The sequence below is a fragment of the Pteropus medius genome, unplaced genomic scaffold (assembly GCF_902729225.1).
Source record: "Pteropus medius unplaced genomic scaffold, Ma_sr-lr_union100, whole genome shotgun sequence".
NCBI lineage: Eukaryota > Metazoa > Chordata > Mammalia > Chiroptera > Pteropodidae > Pteropus > Pteropus medius.
The window spans coordinates 389945-400572 of record NW_024342471.1 but is presented as its reverse complement, the minus strand read 5'-3'; the positions used below and the strand labels follow the sequence as shown (position 1 = coordinate 400572).

The 10628-nt window shown below is 38.6% G+C and overlaps 1 long non-coding RNA gene across 1 annotated transcript; it reads right to left on the bottom strand.

The window, feature by feature from the left end:
- Nucleotides 1-3986: 3986 nt before the first annotated feature.
- On the bottom strand, nt 3987-10346 carry LOC120603408 (uncharacterized). Its single transcript, XR_005653006.1, has 3 exons — nt 9486-10346; nt 4690-4781; nt 3987-4593 (listed from the first exon to the last, which is right to left on the bottom strand). It is a non-coding gene; the product is annotated as an uncharacterized LOC120603408 (long non-coding RNA).
- Nucleotides 10347-10628: the final 282 nt, after the last annotated feature.

Genomic DNA, 10628 nt, shown 5'->3' with positions numbered 1-10628 from the left:
AATTGATATTTAATAGTCATCATCATCATCTTTACACCACTATAAACAAACAACAACAACAACAACAACAAAATCTTCAGATTATAAACACTGTAAATAGTTTATATTGGCAGGACATTACTTGGAAATCTTCCTGAGCAAAAGATTAATCAGAGGCAATAAGATGGTAGATGGCAGAGCCAATAACTTTCTGGAAAGCAGCTCAACAGGCACCACACAGACAATTGTGTTTGATAACATCTCAAAATTCCTCTCAAATTTCAGTATAACCTTCTTTGTTGTTACAAATCCTGAAATCAATTACATCTTAGATATACACAATCTCTTATGATCTGCTTCTTTGTGGTTTGTCATTGTTCACTCCAAGAGATATGTATTTAGGGGTTAAAAGGGTGGGGATGCATTTTAATTGAATAAACAAAGACGAACTGCTCCCCTTACTGAGTTTTCCATCTATTCTCATTTCACAGCTTACAGACTAGGGCATGATATTTTTGCCATCTCTATCTTCTTTCCAAAGAACTGTTCTGTCAAATGGTAGTCACAATTTAAAATTATGTAAAAGTAAAAATTCAGCCCCTCTGTTGCAGTAGTCAACTATACCTAGTGGCTACTATATTGGACAGTACAAGTACAGGACATTTTCATAAGTGCTGAAAGTTCTATTCAACAGTGCTGATCTATATAGCAAATGTTATCTAGCTACTTGTTAAGACCTAATGAAAAGCTCAGGTTTTAATGACATCACTAATTTTGCCACAAACATTAATATTTGGCTTATAAAGTAGTCAGTATAATTTAATGTAGAACTGAATGCAACTCGTTGCTAAAATATCCAGCTCTGTTGTCATGGTCTAGAAATCATCTATAACTGTGCCCCCGAACTAACTGCTTTAATGAGTAACAGAGTTTAGATGAGCCCTGCTGTATTATTTATTGTTGCATACCAAACCATTCCAAAATTTAGTAGCTTAAAAAAGCAGTAATCTCTAAATATCTCTCATGGTTTTTGTAGGCCAGGATTTTGGAAGCAGCTAAGTTGGGCAGTTCTGGCTCAAGGTCTCTCATGAGGTTTTAGTCAATGTCAGCTGGGGCTGCAGTTATCTGAAGACTCAGTTACACTAGATGATCCATTTCTAAGGTGACCCATTCAAAGAGCTGGCAAGTTGGTTCATTTCCATGGGACTTCTTTAGTGTCCTCACAACATGGTAGCTGGCTTCTAGTGGAGTGAGAGATCCAAGATAATAAAGCAAAAGCTATACTACCTTTTATGACCCGGTCTTGGATTTCTTACACCTTCACTTCTACCATATTCTGTTGGTCACACAGGCCAGCCCTGAGTGAGTCAACGTGGGAAAGGACTACCCTAGAGTATGACTATCAGGAGACAAGTACCACTGCGGGCCACCTTAGAAGTTGGCTACCACACTCAGCCAGCAGTGTTTCTTGCGAGATTGTAAGAGTTCAGAAGAGGGAGCAGAAAACACTACCAAGAGGAATTTAGTCACACCATACCTTGTGGCTGAGCATATTTTGCCTAGTGATCCCAAAAGAAAGCCTTATGTTTCATTCACCCCTTGAGCTTTCTTCAAATGATCAATATGCTGGAACTTTTCTTGCCTACTAGCTTTCCCTACACAAAACATACCACAGAAGGGAAGGAACCTTTACAAACTTAGACTTTCGATGGTTCTAAACCTTAGTCACAAAATGGAATGATTGAAGATTAAAAAAACAAAATACTGATACTTAGATCCCACCAGTGATTCTGTTATTGGTCAAGGTGTAGCCCAAGAAGCAAAAGTTTTAAAAGCTTCCCAGGTGATTCTAATGTGTAGTGAAAGTTGAGAACCACAATAGAGGAAGACCCTTTTGAATGTTCTCTCATGACCTCTCTCCTTCCTCAATTTCTCCATCTTGCTCTCACAACCCATTATCTTTAAACCCACTCAGTACCTGAGAAAACTCGTCACTCCCTACAAAATTTGGAGAATTTCTTAGTCCCTTTCACTGTCTACTTAACTCAGTTAAACCCAAGATACTGCCCCTGACAGACCCCTAAAGGGTAGAAATTGGCTCTAGTCCCAAGACCAGGGAAGAGTGTAGAATGTGTGAATCCACTCTAGGCTCTTGACTGTGAAGTGCAGCAATTAATTTCCTCACTAACTACCTAAGATATGAGCACATCTTGTCAAAGGGAAATTTAACATTTACCAGAAACAACAGTCTCATCTAACATGAGAAAACAAGTTCCTCTGAATACGAACTTGACTCTGCTCTTTGTGAAAATAAATAAATATATAACCTCAGCATGATGGTGTTAAGGCACATCTGACTCCTTCAAAATGTGGCTTATGTTACAAAAGTCACCACAGTTATAGAAAAGGACTCCTTTTTGCCATCTGGACTGTTGCTAGTAGTTCTACCCTGATGCCGTGAAATCTGTCTTTCCTCCTGCAGGAAAGAGAGGGATCTTTCACTTTACTACACTATCAAACAGAGAAATTCATATGCTTACCTCCATAGGCATTTATAGGGGGGAAAAGGCTCTATACATCAGAATTCTCAAAACTTAGTACACTATGAATTACCTGGAGATCTTGTTAAAATGCAATTCAATTTCTACAATAGGAGCTGAAATTCTGCATTTCTAACAAGCTTCTAGGAGATGTGGATGTGTCCAGTTCATGGGTCACACTTTAAATATCAAGGATCTAGATATTATAGAAAAATAAGAATAATGATTACAAAATACTTTCATGTTTCCTTTTTGATTCAGGCTTGTCTGCAGGTCTAAAATAGTTTTATCCTACCCCTCCTTTGTATTGACATAGTCTATAATATTCAGAGAATTCTATTATACTTTCAATTTCATCTGCTTTTGTTATGGAAAAAAGTTCTCCGAAAGTCTTTATGTTACAAGAGTTAGATCATTTTGTGAAGTAAGGACTTATAAGAAACAAATTCTTATCATAATAAAATTTATTCTGTTTCTAACAGGTACTACTATATTCACTGCTGCAATTAGCCATACCATCTGCAAATCCTTTACTCTTTACTCTTTGAGAAGGAAAAAAAAGTCCCACAAAATATAATTAAATCTTCTTTACCACCCAGACTAAATATTGCACAAATATGTGTTGTCTTAGAATTGTTATCATAAAACACACATAATACTTACAATACCAAAAATGACTCACACCCGGTGGTATTGTGGTTACATGTCAGTTGGGCGTACATTGAGCTGTGTTTCTTTACTTTATCCTATTAGCCAATCTATTATTCAGGTTTTTAGGACACAGGGGAAAATATGGTCATTTGAAACACAGTACATCTTAAGTTTGGAGGAAAAAAATCTATATGAAATCTAATTAACTATAATCACTTACAGGAATTATCCTCATTGTTCTTGTATTTTCCTTGAAGCACTTATTGGTATTGTGAGTTCTTGGCCATTCCAGTGTGTTATCTTCAACGATAAAGCCAATTAAAAGATCTTCTTTACCTTCGCCAAAAAAAATAATGCCAACTCAAAGTAAAAATTACTAACATATTTCAAATAGTCATTTTCCTGGGCTAATAACAAAACAGTGAATAAGGTTATGGCTTTCTTTTGCCTTTCATAATTACGAAGAAAAAGTCCACTAAAAAGAATGAAATATTAAAAGCAACTGAAAGGACACAGAATGTATCCCTGTAATTCTGGCTACTCACTGTAGTCAAATCAAGCTTTTATTATTATTATTTTTTAATTTTTCCCCCTCTTTAATTTCCCCTGCCCCCATTTCCACCCCTGACCTATGAAGGTGGGGCATCTCCTCCCACACACTCACAGCATGCACCTGGGGCCTGGCGTACCCAGGGCCTGGCATACCCGGAGCCTGGCGTACCTGGGGTATGGTCCGTGGCTCCACCTGGGGAGTTAACCCAGGACCTTCTGCGTGTAAAGCAGATGTGCTAACCACTACACTATGGAGCCACCCCCAAGTCTAGCTTTTAAAAACTCTTATCTGAAAACGCTTTTAACTGCATAAAAGGCACCAACCAAATAGCATTATTAAACAAATTCTGTTGTTCTTGAAACTGTTAAGTTATTTCTCCAAACCATTTAACATTAACATTTCTTTAATTGATTCACATTTGGGGATAAAGAGAAAATTTACCCCCCAAATTGCTATAAAAGTAGTTCGTACACACTATATCCTCTTGAGAGAAAAAAATTAATGTTTCTCTTTGTGTTTACCTCCATGGTATCAACCAGTCTTATCATACAATATTTCCAAACTCTAACCCAGCCCAGAATGAATAAATGTAAGAGATGACATTGCAGCTTGGAAGTACAATATTCACAAGAGCTGACTCCTTCATAGGAGTCACCCTTACCACAATCTTTACCTTGGAAATTACATCTGAAGTGGCTAGATCAATCCCTTCAAGCCACATATGTTGAAATTTTAGTCTAACTCCATGGTAACTATAGCAATGTTTACTTCATTACTAACTTTTATAATGAACATCAAGAACATGGGACATAAATGTTTGGCAGCAATAATAAAATGGTCTCACTCTGGTGGCTGTTGTTCCGTTGGTTCCTGGGAGATCATAGGGAAATACAAAGAACAAGTAAGCTTGGTCCTCAGTTAGACTCCATAATTTAATTCTGGTTTTATCGGGTGATTTCCACTTACCTAAAAGTTAGAAGATGTATATTTCTGTCCCGCTTTGTCACTGACATATTGTTTGAATCCAAATAAGGCAATCAATCTGAGCGTTAGTTTACCTATAAAATAAGAAATGGTTTATTTAGGTATCTCTAAAATGCTTTGCATTAATAAAAATATAAAGTTTTAATCTAATTCTATTTTTAAAGTGAAAGAAAAAAGGTGTGCCATGCCCATTGCCTCTTCTCCAACAATTTCATCTTTGATCTGAATACTGAAGCTTTTCAGAAAACGTCAGCCACTATTTAAGTACCTGGCTGCCTATCTCAGGCAAAAGAATCTACAACAGCCTACCCAATTAACAGACAGACTAATGATTAACCAGCAAATACTTATTGAGAAGCCACTAGAGACAAGTGACATATTAAATTGATTAATATTAAGGCCTCATTGAGAACCAGCTATGGGGCAGTGGGTAGAAGTCCTCCCTATACCTGGGAATATTATTAAACAGTAAAGCCCACAGGTAATGGATCAAAGAAGAGATAGGCGGAGTCCTCTTAGAGAGGCAGAGTAGCCCTCTGTCTGGATAGTAACCAAATGCACGGTGTTAGCATACTTAAGAAAGAAAAGTGTCTGACAAGAACAGCATTAGTGAGCCTCAGAAGTTCAGAGGTACAACCCTGAGAACCCTCTGAGAGAGATTCTCAAGAATAGAAACGATAACTATCAGGATAGATCGTAGCCAGCATTTAGTTCTTCCAGCTAATTCCACTTTTACCATATCCATGCCCACTAAACTACCTTCCTATTCAAATTTGACTTCCCATGTATCTGTCACTATTAAGTATGAAAAACTTAATCCCACTCTAAAATGAAAGTAATGTGTTTTTCTGACTGGGATTGACAGTTCTTAATGCACCGATAAGGCCCATTTCCTGGCCTTCTCAGAAATGTTGCAGGGAGGAAGGGGGCACCTATAATAAATTCCTGAGGCTAATGACAGAATTCCCCAAGGAACACCACACATCACAACCAGCTTCTTTTCTCTCAAATTTCAACACATTTATTCTTTCTTTCTGTCCTCCTCATTCTTATCCTCCTCTTTCTCCTCCAATAAAGGTAACTAACTGACATGGGTCCGAGTTTTAAGAATGGCTGGGATTAGACAGGTGTTAAAAGAGGAAATTTCAAAGAGAGGTGTGGTTAATTTGGATTAGTAGATTAAGTAGACCAGTGCAGCCAGTTTGAAGAGGAGTAGTAATGCCAGGTGAAATGAAACAGGAAACTTCTGCTGGATCCAGATCAGGATGATTACCAAAGGGCATTAAGGTATCTGGTCCTAAACAGTTGACAATTGAGAGTTTCTAGGGTTTCTTAAAAGGTAGTGACATAGATCAATTTGAATATTAGGGAGATTGTGCATGCTGTATATACTCATACAGGAAGGAGTCACACTGTAATCTATATCACAATAGTATATAGGTTGGTACTTTGAACTTCAAAGAGATCACACACTTCTCTTCAGTACATGGAGGTAAAACACTTGGAAGGAAATGATTAAGAAACATTTATTCACAAAGGAACAAGTGGGAGAGGAAAGGGAGGGAAATGGACATGTGCATGAGCAATTAAAGGAGGAAGGAAAAGAAAAAATGGAGAGCTCTTTGATTCACCCAGTATGTTTCCTCAGGGGTAGAGTTTGCCTTCCAAAATGACCAGCAAGTCAACACTGGCACAATTCAGCCACCAGAACAATATCCAGGAAACTACCAGAACCACAGAGAACTTTGAAACACATGCACCTGAGTTTCAGTATTATTCCCAAGAAATGTCTGTAGTCTTCCCCCAACACTTCCCTCTATGAGGAATGGAAACTAGGGTGACACATGGCACAAAGGGGCAACTAGACACACCAGCCGAATCGTAATACCTGGTGATAAGTTTTCTGCTATCACAGAACCTGAGAGATGCATAATAATCATTCCAGCTGCCAAGAATAGCTTTTTCTACAGGAGGGTATGATAGTCTCAGTATTTCAACTCAGGGAGAAATTGTGTGAGAGAGAAAAGAAATGTGTGTGTGTGTGCGCGCGTGCGCGTGCACACACATGAATATATGTGTGTTTTTAAACCAGAGCATGAACACAAAATCACATAGCCCTCTTGTGTGATGCGTTCCTGAGTTGACTGCTTCAGTGATGCAGTTTGGCACTGGAGCCATCATCTGAGCTGAGGTTCCCTCCCTCTCTTTTTGCTTCAGCTCAGTGTTTTGCTTGAATCTGAGTCATAAGCTCCTTAAGCTGGCAGGAAGCGGATAGTCGGGCTGGCAGCTCCCTCTCCCCCAAACAGAGGGAGTGTCTTGGCTGACACCTAAGCAACCTTTTCCATCCCCAGTCTCAGGAACAGAACCAATGAACATTAGCAGAACGGAAGGCTGGGCTTTACTCACAGAGTAGAAGAAAGGAGAAACCGTCCTAGACAAATCCATTAGCTCAAGCCATGGTTTAAAATAAAAAATGAATTTATGGAATTATCTCAGCCACTCACCAGGCCCTTCAAATGTTTCACGTTTATCTCCCCAAACTGGCCTATAGATACTCACTAACCTAGCTCCCGCCCTGACCCCACATGTCTTCTTTCTCTATCAAGCTTCTGATTGAATCTCCCCCAAGTAATCTCCATCTTTCCTTCTATTTTTCCTAAGCCACAGCTACTCTAGCAGCCAAGTTCACACTCTCAGTGTTGGCCCTTACTCATAGGCAAAACAGTAAGTTATAATCTGAAGGAATCAAGGAACTGCCTCTTTCCTGCCCAATTCCACTGGAATTCCCTCTTTACTGTGTTAGGAAGAATACAAAGAGGGAGGAAACACTGAGACAATATCGGTCATCGACACCCTGGCTCCAGTGAATTGTCAAATTTGCTCCAGCAGGAATCAAGGGCATAGACAATGGGGAAACAGATAATGGGGAGGCAGAAAAACTGGGAAGAAAAGTTTGGAATAGGAAGGTTGTCCAGTGATTACTCCAATGTGGGTGACCCTGTACGCTGCAGTTCAGGGGAAAGAAGGGTGGGAGTCTGAACACCTGAATGGAGAGAATCTCTGCCAAAAGAGCTACAGAGTGTTGAAAACTAATGGCAGAATGTTGGAAACAACTCCTGCCTCCTTCATAGTTTTTCCTTCAATCAACCTGGTTTCTTAAGTTTAGGACTGAGCCTTGGCAAGTTTTCTGCATGCAGACCTCAACAGAAAACGTCTGTCTTGCCCCATACAGTTCCAACATTCCATATGCCCCTCTCCCGACTACTCTGTCTCCCTCACAACCCCCCGCCATCATTTATCTCTCTGGCTCTCATCCACCTCATCTTCAGCCTCCTAAAATCTCACTTCTGACATGTGGCAAGACTCCCAGGCCCAGGGCCCCGGCCTGTTTTCTACCTGATGTTCCTCTCTTTCTTCCTGTCTGCAACTTTACTTGATGCCTTCTGATTGCTCAGACCTGAGCTCAGCTGTCAATCAAGAGCTTGACTTCCAGAAGGCAATCTACGGCCATCCAATTTAAGGAAAGTAAAAACAAAACAGAACCAAATCCCTAAAATATTTGAAATAGGTTCTATTTGGAAAATTAAAACTGGTGAATGCTGAGTGTGTAAAATAACATCTCCCACTGTCCTGGAGAGAACTTTGCAAAGCAACTAGATTTCCTATATTAGAAATATATGCAATTTTGTTATGAATTGAGCTCTTTCTTTTCACAGACACTAGCTCTTTGTTTATTTCAGATATGAGCAGCTACACAGCTGCTCCCCAGCTTAATATTTGCAGCATATTAGTTATGAGAGATAACACTGAATTACTAATATAAATAATGTTTTAATACTGCTCCACCTGCATGTATAAGGGATCTTGGAAAACCTAGTTGAAAATGACTTTCAGGACCAAATTTTCATAGAAGGAAGACAGCATACTCATTATCACCAGGCTCAAATAAGTTCATTTCTCCCTTTCCAATTGGTTCAGGTGAGATGCCCTTCAGTCTTTCTCTATGTGTCCATTCTGAACATTTGAATGTCAGCCATCCTGCAGACAGATCCATCTTAGAGTAACTGAACCAAACTAAAGAACTTGTGGCTTGGTATTTGAGCATTAGAAACCTTATCTGAGAGCTTTGGCTTAGGAATCTAAAGAGGCAGAAGCAATAAATCAATGAGAAAGTCTAGTAGGAAGTGGAAGACATAGCGAGAAAACTTCATTAATTCAAAGAGTTGAGAAAAGACCAATCTGATTAAATGTGACTTTACAGAAGAAAGAGGTAGATGAGAATACCCTGACAATCTAAATTCTTATAATTCTGTCTTTAATATGTCACTTGAAGCAGGATTAAATGTTTTCTAAAGTCCCACAGTAAGGGAACTATAAGTCCCGATTAAACAGTAAGGACTAAAGTTTTTCTGAAGTCCTAAGACAGACTATTTTATGTATGTCTATGAATTCAGGCTTAGAAAACAGTTAAATGGCCACAGTTTATGCAAAAACAAGAATTGTCAAAATAACCTAAATTCTTTATTTGTATTTTTAACACTTTGAAGAGAACAGAGAGTCTCCAGTAATACTTTAAGAAAAAAAAAAAATCCATTTTCTGCTCTCATTCATTCACTAGTTTAAGCATGGAAGCCACTCCCAAGGCATTTTCTTCTAAATAATAAGAGCATATTCTCTTCTAAATCTCCTGTCCTACAGACATTTACTCTTTCTTCCTCTCTTCACCACTTCATCGCTTTATTATGATCATTGATGGACTGTCTATTGCTAATACTTACCCTCCTCTCAGCTTTCAGGTCCTGTTCTGCTATAGTCATGCTGTGGTCCTCCATTACAAATTCCAGAAGGATTGGTCAGACCCTTCTCAGATTGTAGAAATTAAGGGGCCAGAGTCCTCTCTAGCATGCAGGGGCTGTGAGAGACTGAACATGTCCAGAGGAACAGTTCTTATCCATTACAATGATGGCTTACCCTACATGCCTAGCCCAGCTTTTTTTTACCTCCAGTCAATCACATCCTGGGATCCAGTGTGTAAATCCAACTTTGCATGTCTCATGCATTACTGTTCTAAAGGATCTTATTTTGTGTATTGTATGTATCAGAGTAGGGTACATTGGTATATAATGTAAAAAGTACATATAAATAATGCAGCCAACCATCCAAGTGTCATACCAACTAAAACATCAAATAGGAATAATGTAAATAATGTAAAAAGTAGAAATAATGTAAAAAACATGTAGTGTATGCAACAGGTTTTCCAGATAGAAGTTCTAAACCTTGATGAATTACTGTAAAGAACTGTACATTGAATAAGACTATTCAGCATTTGATGAAAATTAATGTACTAGAGCTATACATATCGATATGCATGATTATCATGCATATATCCCTTTCTCTTTCAGTACTCTGTCCTCTTAATACTTCAGTTCTTCCCAGAGCCAGCTCTCTCTCCTCTGCTCAGATTATCCACCAAGCTCTGCCTGGGTTTTCCCTCCATGAATCTCAGCCTGAAGACTCTCTCAAAACAGTAAACTGGGACAATCATAGGGCCCATCACACTTGTTTTCTATCCTTTAGGTATCTTTGTCCTGCTTTACCGATGACTAATGTCTTAAAAACTAATTTTTTCATATATTTTGCCTGATTTTTTTTTTTTTTTTTTTTTTTGGTTATCAGGTAAACATATTTCCTTTTACTCCATCTTAGCCAGAAGGAGAAATCCCATCAGCCATGTACTTAACAGAAACTCAGGCTATATTTAGTGAATTAAATTGCTAAAGATCCACAGCTTTAGACATTTGCTGAACGTTTTGCCACCAAAACCAGATCTCAAAAAAGATCCAATATACCTCATTATGCTTGGTACTTTTAAAGCACTATATGACCTCTTCCAAGGTATATGTTTTCTAGGACTGCTGTAA